At 40.2% G+C, this 13,019-nt stretch overlaps 1 protein-coding gene across 1 annotated transcript in view; it reads left to right on the forward strand.

Annotated features, from left to right (window-relative positions):
• The window catches only part of TUBGCP3 (tubulin gamma complex associated protein 3), a 932,421-nt gene that overhangs the window by 622,947 nt on the left and 296,455 nt on the right, over positions 1–13,019 (forward strand). The window lies entirely within an intron of this gene.

The following is a 13,019-nucleotide window of genomic DNA, read 5'->3' on the forward strand; positions in this document are numbered from 1 at the left end:
CAAGAAGGATTGGAGAAAGGATTGTCAGCTAGTTCCTTAAAGGGACAGATTTCTGCGCTATCTATTCTTTTGCACAAGCGTCTGGCGGATGTCCCAGACATTCAGGCATTTTGTCAGGCTTTAGTTAGAATCAAGCCTGTGTTAAAACTGTTGCTCCACCTTGGAGCTTAAATTTGGTTCTTAAAGTTCTTCAGGGGGTTCCGTTTGAACCTCTTCATTCCATAGATATCAAACCTTTTTCTTGGAAAGTTCTTTTTTTGGTAGCTATTTCCTCGGCTCGTAGAGTTTCCGAGTTATCTGCCTTACAATGTGATTCTCCTTATCTGATCTTCCATGCAGATAAGGTAGTTCTGCGTACTAAACCTGGGTTTTTGCCTAAGGTGGTATCTAATAATAATATCAATCAAGAGATTGTTGTTCCGTCTTTGTGTCCTAATCCTTCTTCAAAGAAGGAACGTCTATTACACAATCTGGACGTGGTTCGTGCTTTAAAGTTTTACTTACAAGCTACTAAAGATTTTCGTCAAACATCTGCTTTGTTTGTTGTCTACCCTGGACATCCGGAGGTGTTTGCTCAATTGATTCATCGTTGGGGCAAACCAGAACTGGATCTCATGGCGTCTCGCCAGAACGCCAAGCTTCCTTGTTATGGATCCAGGTCAAGGGACCCGGAAGTGACGCTGATAGATGCTCTAGCAGCGCCTTGGTCTTTCAACCTGGCTTACATGTTTCCACCGTTTCCTCTGCTCCCTCGACTGATTGCCAAAATCAAGCAGGAGAGAGCATCAGTGATCTTGATAGCGCCTGCGTGGCCACGCAGGACCTGGTATGCAGACCTAGTGGACATGTCATCCTTTCCACCTTGGACCCTGCCTTTGAGACGGGACCTTCTACTACAAGGTCCTTTCAATCATCCAAATCTAATTTCTCTGAGGCTGACTGCCTGGAGATTGAACGCTTGATTTTATCAAAGCGTGGCTTCTCCGAGTCAGTTATTGATACCTTAATACAGGCACGAAAGCCTGTCACCAGGAAAATCTACCATAAGATATGGCGTAAATATCTTTATTGGTGCGAATCCAAAAGTTACTCATGGAGTAAGGTTAGGATTCCCAGGATATTATCTTTTCTCCAAGAGGGTTTGGAAAAAGGATTATCAGCTAGTTCTTTGAAACGACAGATTTCTGCACTGTCTATTCTTTTGCACAAGCGTCTGGCGGATATTCCAGACGTTCAGGCATTTTGTCAGGCGTTGATTAGAATCAAGCCTGTGTTTAAACCTGTTGCTCCTCCATGGAGCTTAAATTTGGTTCTTAAAGTTCTTCAGGGGGTTCCGTTTGAACCTCTTCATTCCATAGATATCAAACTTTTATCTTGGAAAGTTCTTTTTTTGATGGCTATTTCCTCGGCTCGTAGAGTTTCCGAGTTATCTGCTTTACAATGTGATTCTCCTTATCTGATCTTCCATACAGATAAGGTAGTTCTGCGTACAAAACCTGGGTTTTTGCCTAAGGTGGTATCTACTAAGAATATCAATCAAGAGATTGTTGTTCCATCATTGTGTCCTAATCCTTCTTCAAAGAAGGAACGTCTTTTACATAATCTGGACGTGGTTCGTGCTTTAAAGTTTTACTTAAAAGCTACTAAAGAATTTCGTCAAACATCTGCTTTGTTTGTGATTTACTCTGGACAGAGGAGAGGTCAAAAGGCTTCGGCAACCTCTCTTTCTTTTCGGCTAAGAAGCATAATCCGCTTAGCCTATGAGACTGCTGGCCAGCAGCCTCCAGAAAGGATTACAGCTCATTCTACTAGAGCTGTTGCTTCCACATGGGCCTTTAAAAATGAGGCTTCTGTTGAACAGATTTGCAAGGCGGCGACTTGGTCTTCGCTTCATACTTTTTCAAAATTCTACAAATTTGATACTTTTGCTTCTTCGGAGGCTATTTTTGGGAGAAAGGTTTTACAGGCAGTGGTACCTTCCGTTTAAGTACCTGCCTTGTCCCTCCCTTCATCCGTGTACTTTAGCTTTGGTATTGGTATCCCACAAGTAATGGATGATCCGTGGACTGGATACACCTTACAAGAGAAAACATAATTTATGCTTACCTGATAAATTTATTTCTCTTGTGGTGTATCCAGTCCACGGCCCGCCCTGTCATTTTAAGGCAAGTATTTTTAAAAATTATTTATTTTTTTTATTTTTTTGAATCATAGTTTTTTTATTGAGGCAAAACTAGGAATATAACATAAAAACATATTATACATTTCGTATTTGTTTTTGGTAAATTTTGCATACAATGCATTGCTTATCTGAGTGACAGTGAAATATCAACATATAAAAGAACAATGAAATCTCAGTGTAAACATCATACATGTAACTCTCCAGACATATACTGTACAAACTGGAAATACAGAACTATGTTTTCCAAAGAAGTAGCACATGCTGTAAAGACAAAAAAGATAGCTTATAAAAATTACAGACACACACAAGCAGATGATGATATGAAAATATGGAGACTCCAACAAAAAAAGACTAAGCAGTTAATTAGGAAGGTTAAAGCTCATGCAGAAGAGAAGATAGCACAGTCAGTAAAACATGGGAACAAAACATTCTTTAGATATATCAGTGAAAGAAGAAAAAATAAGGTAGGAATAGTAAAATTGAAATCAGTTGATGGTAGAATAATAGAAGGAGATAAGCAGACTGTCTCAATGATTACTTCTGTTCTGTTTTCACTAAAGATTGTGAAGATACAATGTCTACATTAAGGGATGCTACGCAAAATAGAAACAAGCTTAACAGTAATCTTTTTACAGAGGATGAGGTTTTGTTAGCATTATCAAAAATAAATGTTACAAAGGCAGTTGGTCCTGATAATATTCATCCAAGGGTTTTAAAAGAACTTCGATCAGTGCTAACTGTCCCATTAACTGATCTGTTTAATCAGTCACTATTAACAGGAGCTGTCCCAGATGATTGGAGAATAGCAAATGTAATACCCCTTCATAAAAAGGGCAGTAGAGAAGAATCTGGCAACTACAGGCCAGTTAGTTTAACTTCAGTAGTAGGGAAATTAATGGAAAGCCTCTTAAAAGAATGAATTAAGACTTACATAAAGACAAACAATTTAGAGGACCAAAATCAGCATGGTTTTACTTCAGGGAGATCATGTCAGACTAATCTAATTGACTTCTTTGATTATGTAACAAAAGTATTAGACAAGGGAGGAGCAGTTGATGTAGCATATCTAGATTTCAGCAAAGCATTTGACACCGTCCCACACAATAAACTTATTCACAAACTATGTCTCCTTGGTCTAGATTCAAAAATTGTGAACTGGGTGGAATGCTGGCTTAAGGACAGAAAACAAAGTGTCTTAGTAAATGGAGTTCATTCAGCAGAGGGGGCTGTTACTAGTGGTGTTCCTCAGGGGTCAGTTCTGGGGCCTGTTTTGTTTAACATATTTATCTGCGATATCAGCAAAGGGCTACAGGGGAAAGTATGTCTCTTTGCAGATGATACAAAAATTTGCAACAGAGTGGATGTTCCAGGGGGGGTAGACAAAATGAGAAGTGATATACAACAATTGGAGGATTGGACAAACGACTGGGATCTAAAGTTTAACACAGCAAAGTGTAAAATAATGCATTTAGGGAAGAAAAATCCAAATGTTAATTACAGACTCAATGACACTTTACTGACTGTTATAGACGAGGAACAGGACTTGGGAATTATTATTTCAGATGATTTAAAACTTAGTAAACAATGTAGTAATGCAGCGAGTAAGGCTAGCAGAATGCTTGGATGTATTGGTAGAGGTATTTGCAGCAGAAATAGTAAGGTTCTTATGCCACTTTATAGATCATTAGTTAGGCCTCATCTTGAGTATTGTGTGCAGTTCTGGAGACCATATCTTCAGAAGGATATTAACAAACTTGAATCTGTGCAAAGGAGGGCTACCAAAATGGTACATGGTCTAAAAAATAAAACTTACCAGGATAGGCTCAATGACCTAAATATGTATAGCTTAGAGGAGAGAAGGGAAATAGGTGATATGATAGCAACTTTCAAGTACATTAAAGGGTTTAGTAAAACTGAGGCTGTGGGTATTTTACATAAAATGGAAAATTCAAGAACAAGGGGCCATGAGCTCAAGCTAAAGGGTAGTAGATTCAGGAGTAATTTGAGGAAGCACTTCTTTACAGAAAGAGTGATTGATTTATGGAATAAACTTCCTCAAGAGGTAGTAGCAACAAACACTGTGGGGGACTTTAAAAATGCATGGGACAAGCATAGGGCTATCCTACGAACTAGATAAGTTTATACTGTTAGGTAAGGTCGGGCAGACTTGCTGGGCCTATGGCTCTTATCTGCCGTCAATATCTATGTTTCTTATGTTTCTATGTATGCGAATGTAAAGTAAAATAAACATAATCTAGCATTACCTCTTTTATTCTTTTGTTTCCTATGTGAAAACAAAGTAAATTTATATAGTGTAAGTATCCTGAACAACTTATACATCCTATAATGTGATATAGTGAGTAGAAAAGAAATGTATGTGTTATCTGAGATTTTACAAAATATAGGAAAGCATTGAAAGTTGCTCCTACTAAATGCACAGAATTGGGGATCAGGTCAGTGAATGTTAGACTTTGATTATTAATGGGCTATCAACACATCTCTCTATCTCCTGTAGCTGAATGCTTTAATAAACCAACCTCAGTGTCTCTTTTAAAGAAAAAATGTGGGAACAGTTTATATCAAGACAAATATAACTATAGTACCCCTCTATCATAAACTGGCATCTAACAAGATGATATTTTACCATGTACTGTATATCAATATAACAAACCACCTTAACTGAGAGATATAATTTAATAAACAGAAAAAATTAAGAGCCGTTCCCACCAGATGCACAGAATTAGAGATCAGATCAGTGAATGTTAATCTTTGACCATCAGTGGGCTATCAACACTTCTCTCTGTCTACAGTAGCTGAATACTTTAATAACCCAACCCCAGTTTCTCTTATAAGTAAAAACATAGGAACAACTCATATCGACACTTGAGATATAGTAGACTTTTCATAATCTTTACATCCTGTAAATACTATGCTATAAAACCTCTTTATCCAGAAAAAGTGCCTCTTAGATTGAGATTTGGAGTCAAACTATTCAGCTAAGCATCTAACTGTCTTATCAAAGAGGTATAATGTTTTAGCAAATTTAAATTAAGCTGCGGATTAACACCGCTGAGTAGATATAGAGATTAATGAATCTTAGAGTTCAAAAGAAGTCCTGTCACATACAACCGGAAGCATCTAAAGAGTATCGCAGAGGTACTTCCTAACATAACTCAATATATCCCCTTATTTTATAAACTAAGAAGCTGTTAGGACTGTATAAGATGGATTTTATAAAATAGAAGACAAATTAAAGACTTCTTCTGTTTAATTCAATATGTCTCAGTTAAACCTTTTCATAGCTTAGTAAATAATTGTACCTATATCTGTGGAGATAAATATACGCTCTGCATGCTGGTAAAAAAACTTTGTGTATGGCTACTTATTTGAGGAGCGTCACTATATAAGTGATCATAGGGGGTCTGTTATAAATGCATAAGCAAAACACTCAGTCCATTTAGGATCCTCAACATAAACACACATAATATCGCCCCTAATATGCAAACTATGAATCAGATACATAAGAGAATATATAGCATAAGTAGTAAAATATACAGCCAATGTATGTATATAGTTGGGAAATTTCTTGATAAAATGTAGAGAACCTCTATTGAGCTTTGAAAATTTTTCAGGTACATGTTATAAATCTCTTGAAACATAAAGGTGGAGCAGTCACTACCTGAGCTTAGTAACTGTAATACAGCTCGATGATCTCTTCTAGGTACAAAAATTCACCCTCCACCCGCGTGATTTGCTCTACATACATCATTAATAACAACCACAGTCATACATCTGGTAACACTCATTTCGTGTAAACTACAAATACTAAACATGGGTTCATGCAAAAGAGAATAAAATAATGACATAGTCATGGGCGTAACTTATGAGGATCCATAGACCTAATTGCACACTTCTATCTGTAATGTCCAAAGATCCACAGCAGACTAGGATTCTTATGCAAATATATGTGAGCATGGTATTCCCTGCATAGCGTCCAGCACTACCCCACACCAACTCTTGTGCAGTACTTGAAAGGTAAGTAGAGTCCAGCACATAATGTCATACAGCCCGGAGCACAGACATCAGCAGCAGACACGATAGACCAGAACCGCAACAACTTACTCAAAAGCATCCCCAAGCTGCCGCTCCACTGCACTCTGCAGACTAAAATCTTCATCTCTTCTGGGAGCCTGGGGAAGACGAAAGGTCTCAAATCCTGAGTATTAGTGTAGCTCACGTTACCCCCGCGGGGACCGGCCGCATCCCCTCCCAGGGGAGCTGAATGCGATAATGCACATACCGTGTACTGTTCTTCTAGCATGAGACCTTCCGGCGCTAGAAATGGAGATGTTAAGTTAGGGCAGTGCGACACCCTTTGTGATGTCGGTCCCAAGCGCGGATCTGTAGATTCAGCAGGCCGTGTGTTGTCCGTGTGCACCTGAATGTCCTTCTGCACTTTAGGAAGGATCTCCGCCTGACCTGACGCTCGGCAAATGACTCTCAGAGCTGTGAACCTGTGGTCTATTAGACGCTCCAAGGCCTCAAGTTGAGTTTGCAAAAGAGTATGAAAGTCCTCCATAATGTCAGTCTTATGTGATGATCCGGTTTATATAGCAAGGGATAGCAGATGAACACTGCTCTATTCGAGTAATATAGGTACTCGAGGGGGGTGATGTATTTGTGTGATGAAGCTGCGGCCTACCTTCCAGGTCCTATCAAATTGAACCTAGCTGAAAAAATCTTATAAAATAAAGTGCCCTTCTACTCCCTTTCTTCTCTCAAGGTAGCTTACTAAGTTTCAATGCTAGATGCCAAGTTTGAGAAGGAATATTTAACAAATATTTAAATTCACTTAAGGAGCCTCATGAAGGTGCTGCTGGTCATGGCCGCTGTCAGGACACGCCCCATATTTTTAAATTTTAAACTACAGTCACCACTGCACCCTATGGTTTCTCCTTTCTCTGCTTGTTTTCGGTCGAATGACTGGATATGGCAGTTAGGGGAGGAGCTATATAGACAGCTCTGCTGTGGGTGTCCTCTTGCAACTTCCTGTTGGGAATGAGAATATCCCACAAGTAATGGATGATCCGTGGACTGGATACACCACAAGAGAAATACATTTATCAGGTAAGCATAAATTATGTTTTTGACTTATAAAAGTTTGGCATTAGATGATTCTCAGACAGAAGGAAATCAGGTTTTGCCATCTAGTTCTCCCCAAGTGTCACAATCAGTAATGCCCGTACAAGCGACGCCAAGTACTTCTAGTGCGTCTAATTCTTTTACCTTGCATGATATGGCTTCAGTTATGAATACTACCCTCACAGAGGTTTTATCTAAACTGCCAGGATTGCAAGGGAAGCGCAGTAGCTCTGGGTTAAGAACAAATGCTGAGCCTTCTGAAGCTTTAGTAGCCGTATCCGATATTCCCTCACAATGTTCTGAGGTAGGGATGAGGGATTTGCTGTCTGAGGGAGAGATTTCTTCTGATTCAGGAAAGATGTTCCCTCAGACAGATTCAGATATGACGGCATATTAAATTTAAGCTAGAGCACCTCCGCTTATTGCTCAGGGAGGTTTTAGCTACTGTGGATTATTGTGACCCTATTGTAGTTCCAGAGAAATTGTGTAAAATGGACCAATATTTAGAGGTTCCTGTTTACACTGATGTTTTTCCGGTCCCTAAGAGGATTTCGGACATTGTTACTAAGGAGTGGGATAGACCAGGTATTCCATTCGCTCCCCCTCCTGTTTTTAAGAAAAAGTTCCCCATTTCTGACACCATAAAGAACTCATGGCAGACGGTCCCTAAGTTGGAGGGAGCTATTTCTACTCTAGCTAAGCGTACAACTATACCTATTGAAGACAGTTGTGCTTTCATTGATCCTATGGATAAAAAGTTAGAGGGTCTCCTAAAGAAAATTTTTGTTCATCCAGATTTTCTTCTTCAACCTATAGCGTGCATTGTTCCGGTAACCACTGCAGCTGCCTTTTGGTTTGAGGCTCTAGAAGAGGCTCTTCAGATGGAGACCCCACTATATGATATTCTGGACAGAATTAAGGCTCTTAAATTAGCTAATTCTTTTATTACAGAGTCCTGGTCAGCTGATGTGTCATCCAAATCTAAGCTTTTGTCCATCCCTTTCAAAGGTAAGACTCTATTCGGGCCTGCACTGAAAGAGATCATTTCAGATATTACTAGAGGGAAGGGTCATGCCCTCCCTTAAGATAAATCAAATAAGACAAGGACCAAACAAAATAATTTTCGTTCCTTTCGAAACTTCAAGGGTGGTCCCACTTCCTCTTCCTCTGCTGCAAAGCAAGAGGGGAACTTTGCTCAATCCAAGCCAACCTGGAGACCTAATCAGGCTTGGAACAAGGGTAAAACAATCTTGATCACCAAAAGGTAAGAAAAACAGCACACCTTCTCTGCTTGTAGTGGGGCACGGAATAAAGGACTTGCCAGGTCCCAGTCAATCCAAGTATAAAGAATATTCCAGCCTCCAATTTCTTTAAAAGACCTTTATTTCATATAGGGTCCTGAGTAGAAATTACAACGTTTCAAGCCTAAACAGGCTCTTAATCATGTATGATACATGATTAAGAGCCTGTTTAGGCTTAAACGTTGTAATTTCTACTCAGGACCCTATATGAAATAAAGGTCTTTTAAAGAAATTGGAGGCTGGAATATTCTTTATATTTGGAACAAGGGTAAACAAGCCAAAAAGCCTGCTGCTGCCACTAAGTCTACATGAAGGGGTAGCCCCCGATCCGGGACCGGATCTAGTAGGGGGCAGACTCTCTCTCTTTGCTCAGGCCTGGGCAAGAGACATTCAGGATTCCTGGGCAGTAGAAATTGTTACCCAGGGATAACTTCTAGATTTCAAGGATTCTCCTCCAAGGGGGAGGTTCCATCTTTCTCAATTGTCTTTAAACCCGACAAAAAGAGAGGCGTTCTTACGCTGTGAAGAAGACCTTTTTACCATGGGAGTAATCTGCCCAGTTCCAAAAGCAGAACAGGGGCAGGGGTTCTACTCCAATCTGTTTGTGGTTCCCAAAAAAGAGGAAACTTTCAGACCAATTCTATATCTCAAGATCCTAAACCAATTCCTAAGAGTCCCATCTTTCAAGATGTAGACCATTCGGACTATCTTACCATTGATCCAGGAGGGTCAATATATGAACACCGTGGGCTTAAAGGATGCGTATCTACACATTCCTATCCACAAAGATCATCACCAGTTCCTCAGGTTCGCCTTTCTGGACAAGCATTATCAGTTTGTGGCTCTTCCCTTCGGTTTGGCCATGGCACCACGAATCTTCACAAAGGTGCTAGGGTCCCTTCTGGCGGTTCTAAGGCCGCGGGGCATAGCTGTGGCGCCTTATATGGGACAATATCTTAATTCAGGCGTCGACTTACCAACTAGCCAAGTCTCACACGTACATCGTGTTGGCTTTTCTAAGATCTCACGGGTGGAAGGAGAACGTAAAAAAGAGTTATCTTTCCCCCCTCACAAGAGTTTCATTTCTAGGGACACTGATAGACTCGGTGGACATGAAAATATTTCTGACGGAGGTCAGGAAATCAAAGATTTTGTCCACTTGCCGAGCTCTTCATTCCATTCCTCGGCCGTCAGTGGCTCAGTGTATGGAGGTAATTGGTCTAATGGTAGCGGCAATGGACATAGTTCCGTTTGCTCGCTTGCATCTCAGACCACTGCAACTATGCATGCTCAATCAGTGGAATGGGGATTATGTGGATTTATCTCCTCAGATAAATCTGGATCAAGAGACCAGAGACTCTTCTTTGGTGGTTGTCACAGGATCATCTGTCCCAGGAAATGTGTTTCCGCAGGCCAGATTGGGTTATAGTGACGACAGACGACAGCTTTCTGGGCTGGGGTGCAGTCTGGAATTCCCTGAAAGCACAGGGTTTGTGGACTTGGGAGGAGGCTCTCCTACCGATAAATATTCTGGAATTAATAGTGATATTCAATGCTCTCCAGGCATGGCCTCAGCTGGCTTTGGCCAGATTCATCAGGTTTCAGTCGGACAACATCACAACTGTGGCTTATATCAATCATCAGGGCGGAACAAAGAGTTCCTTAGCGATGATAGAAGTCTCAAGGATAATCTGATGGGCAGAGGCTCACTCTTGCCATCTGTCAGCGATCTATATCCCAGGAGTAGAGAACTGGGAGGCAGATTTTCTAAGTCGTCAGACTTTTCATCCGGGGGAGTGGGAACTCCATCCGGAGGTGTTTGCTCAACTGGTTCGGCTATGGGGCACACCAGAATTGGATCTGATGGCGTCTCATCAGAACGCCAAACTTCCTCGTTACGAATCCAGGTCAAGGGATCCTCAGGCAGTACTGATAGATGCTCTAGCAGTACCCTGGTCATTCAACCTGGCTTATGTGTTTCCACCATTTCCTCTCCTTCCTTGTTTAATTGCCAGAATCAAACGGGAGAGAGCTTCGGTGATCTTGATAGCTCCTGCGTGGCCAAGCAGGACTTGGTATGCAGACCTGGTGGACATATCTCTGCCACCATGGACTCTGCCACTGAGACGGGACCTTCTCATTCAAGGTCCATTCAAGCATCCAAATCTAGTTTCTCTGCAACTGACTGCTTGGAGTTTGAATGCTTTATTCTTTCAAAGCGGGGTTTCTCTGAGTCGGTCATAGATACCTTGATTCAGGCTTGAAAGCCTGTTACCAGGAAAATCTATCATAAGATATGGCATAAATATCTTTTTTTGGTGCGAATCCAAAGGCTACTCCTGGAGTAAAATCAGGATTCCTAGGATTTTGTCTTTTCTCCAAGAGGGTTTGGAGAAAGGACTGTCAGCTTTTTCCCTAAAAGGACAGATATCTGCTCTGTCTATTCTGTTGCACAAGCGTCTGGCAGATGTTCCAGACGTTCGGGCTTTTTGTCAGGCTTTAGCTAGAATTAAGCCTGTGTTTAAACCTGTTGCTCCGCCATGGTGTCTAAATTTAGTTCTGAAAGTTCTTCAGGGGGTTCCGTTTGAACCCATGCATTCCATAGATATTAAGCTTTTATCTTGGAAAGTTTTGTTCCTTGTTGCTATCTCTTCAGCTCGAAGAGTTTCTGAATTATCTGCATTACAATGTGATTCGCCTTATCTTGTTTTCCATGCTGATAAGGTGGTTTTGCGTACCAAGCCTGGGTTCCTACCTAAGGTTGTTACTAACAGGAATATCAATCAGGAAATTGTTGTTCCTTCTCTGTGTCCTAATCCTTCTTGTAAGAAGGAACGTCTGTTGCACAACTTGGACGTGGTTCGTGCTTTGAAATTCTATTTACAGGCAAAACATCTTCTTTGTTTGTTGTCTATTCTGGAAAGCGTAGGGGTCAAAAGGCTACGGCGACTTCTCTTTCCTTTTGGCTAAAAAGCATCATCCGTTTGGCTTATGAGACTGCTGGACAGCAGCCTCCTGTAAGGATTACAGCTCATTCTACTAGAGCGGTAGCTTCCACATGGGCTTTTAAAAATGATCCTTCTGTTGAACAGATTTGTAAGGCTGCGACTTGGTCTTCGCTCCATTCCGTTTCAAAATTTTACAATTTTGATACTTTTGCTTCTTCTGAGGCTATTTTTGGGAGAAAGGTTTTGCAAGCAGCGGTGCCTTCAGTTTAGGTTCCTGTCTTGTCCCTCCCTTCATCCGTGTCCTAAAGCTTTGGTATTGGTATCCCACAAGTAAGGATGAATCCGTGGACTCGGTACATCATGCAAAAGAAAACAAAATTCATGCCTACCTGATAAATTTCTTTCTTTTTTGTGTACCGAGTCCACGGCCCGCCCTGTCTATTCAAGACAGATGGTATTTTTTATTAAAAACTTCAGTCACCTCTGCACCTTATAGTTTCTCCTTTTTCTTCCTTGGCCTTCGGTCGAATGACTGGGGGGTGGAGTTAAGGGGGGAGCTATATAGACAGCTCTGCTGTGGTGCTCTCTTTGCCACTTCCTGTTAGGAAGGATGAATCCGTGGACTTGGTACATCGCAAAAGAAAGAAATTTATCAGGTAGGCATAAATTTTGTTATTTGTTTAATTTTATTAACGCTGTTAGTGTGTCCGACATAAATATATTTTAGTATAGCATTATAATCTTATGTTTGTAGTATAAATGTATCCTCAGGTCATGCAAGTTTGTTCCTAGCCTGGCCAAACAAGTCTATTTCTTCTCTCTTGTGTCAACTCATACATTCAACCTCATAAGGCTTTTTTAAATCTTTAACCCCCAAACTTATTGCTCAGATTATTATTATTTTAGTGAGGTTTTATATTATTTACTGAAGGAGCCAAGTAACTATTGATATAATTCGTAGAAGTGTATTCTAAAATGTGTGCATGTATATGTTTAATCGGTTAATAGTGTTTTTAGTGTACTTTTTTCTTTTTTTTTAATTATATTATAAGTATGCACACAAACCAATTTCAGAAACACTTTGAATAGCTATCTCTTCAAGCATAAATTATTTCTCATAAACATCTCAAGATATGAGGCCATTTGGTGCATTTAATAGCTGAATAACTGCTGCTATTTTACATTTCATGTGCTTAGCATTGGCATTTATCCATTAATTAATGAGAAAGTATAGTACAATTATCTTTTCTGCTTTTTTCTACATGACATGATGAAAATTAGTATTTAATGGAGAATGCATTATAAGTAACTATCAACATATAATCACCTTGATTCCTTTTGTTATTTTTGATCTACTAATGAAAGTGCAATTGGATCCGTTTTCTATTTAGCACTTTGATGTTACCCCCCCCCCCAAAAAAAAAAAAACACATCCTGTTGTGAAAA

Source organism: Bombina bombina, chromosome 3 (genome assembly GCF_027579735.1).
Source record: "Bombina bombina isolate aBomBom1 chromosome 3, aBomBom1.pri, whole genome shotgun sequence".
NCBI lineage: Eukaryota > Metazoa > Chordata > Amphibia > Anura > Bombinatoridae > Bombina > Bombina bombina.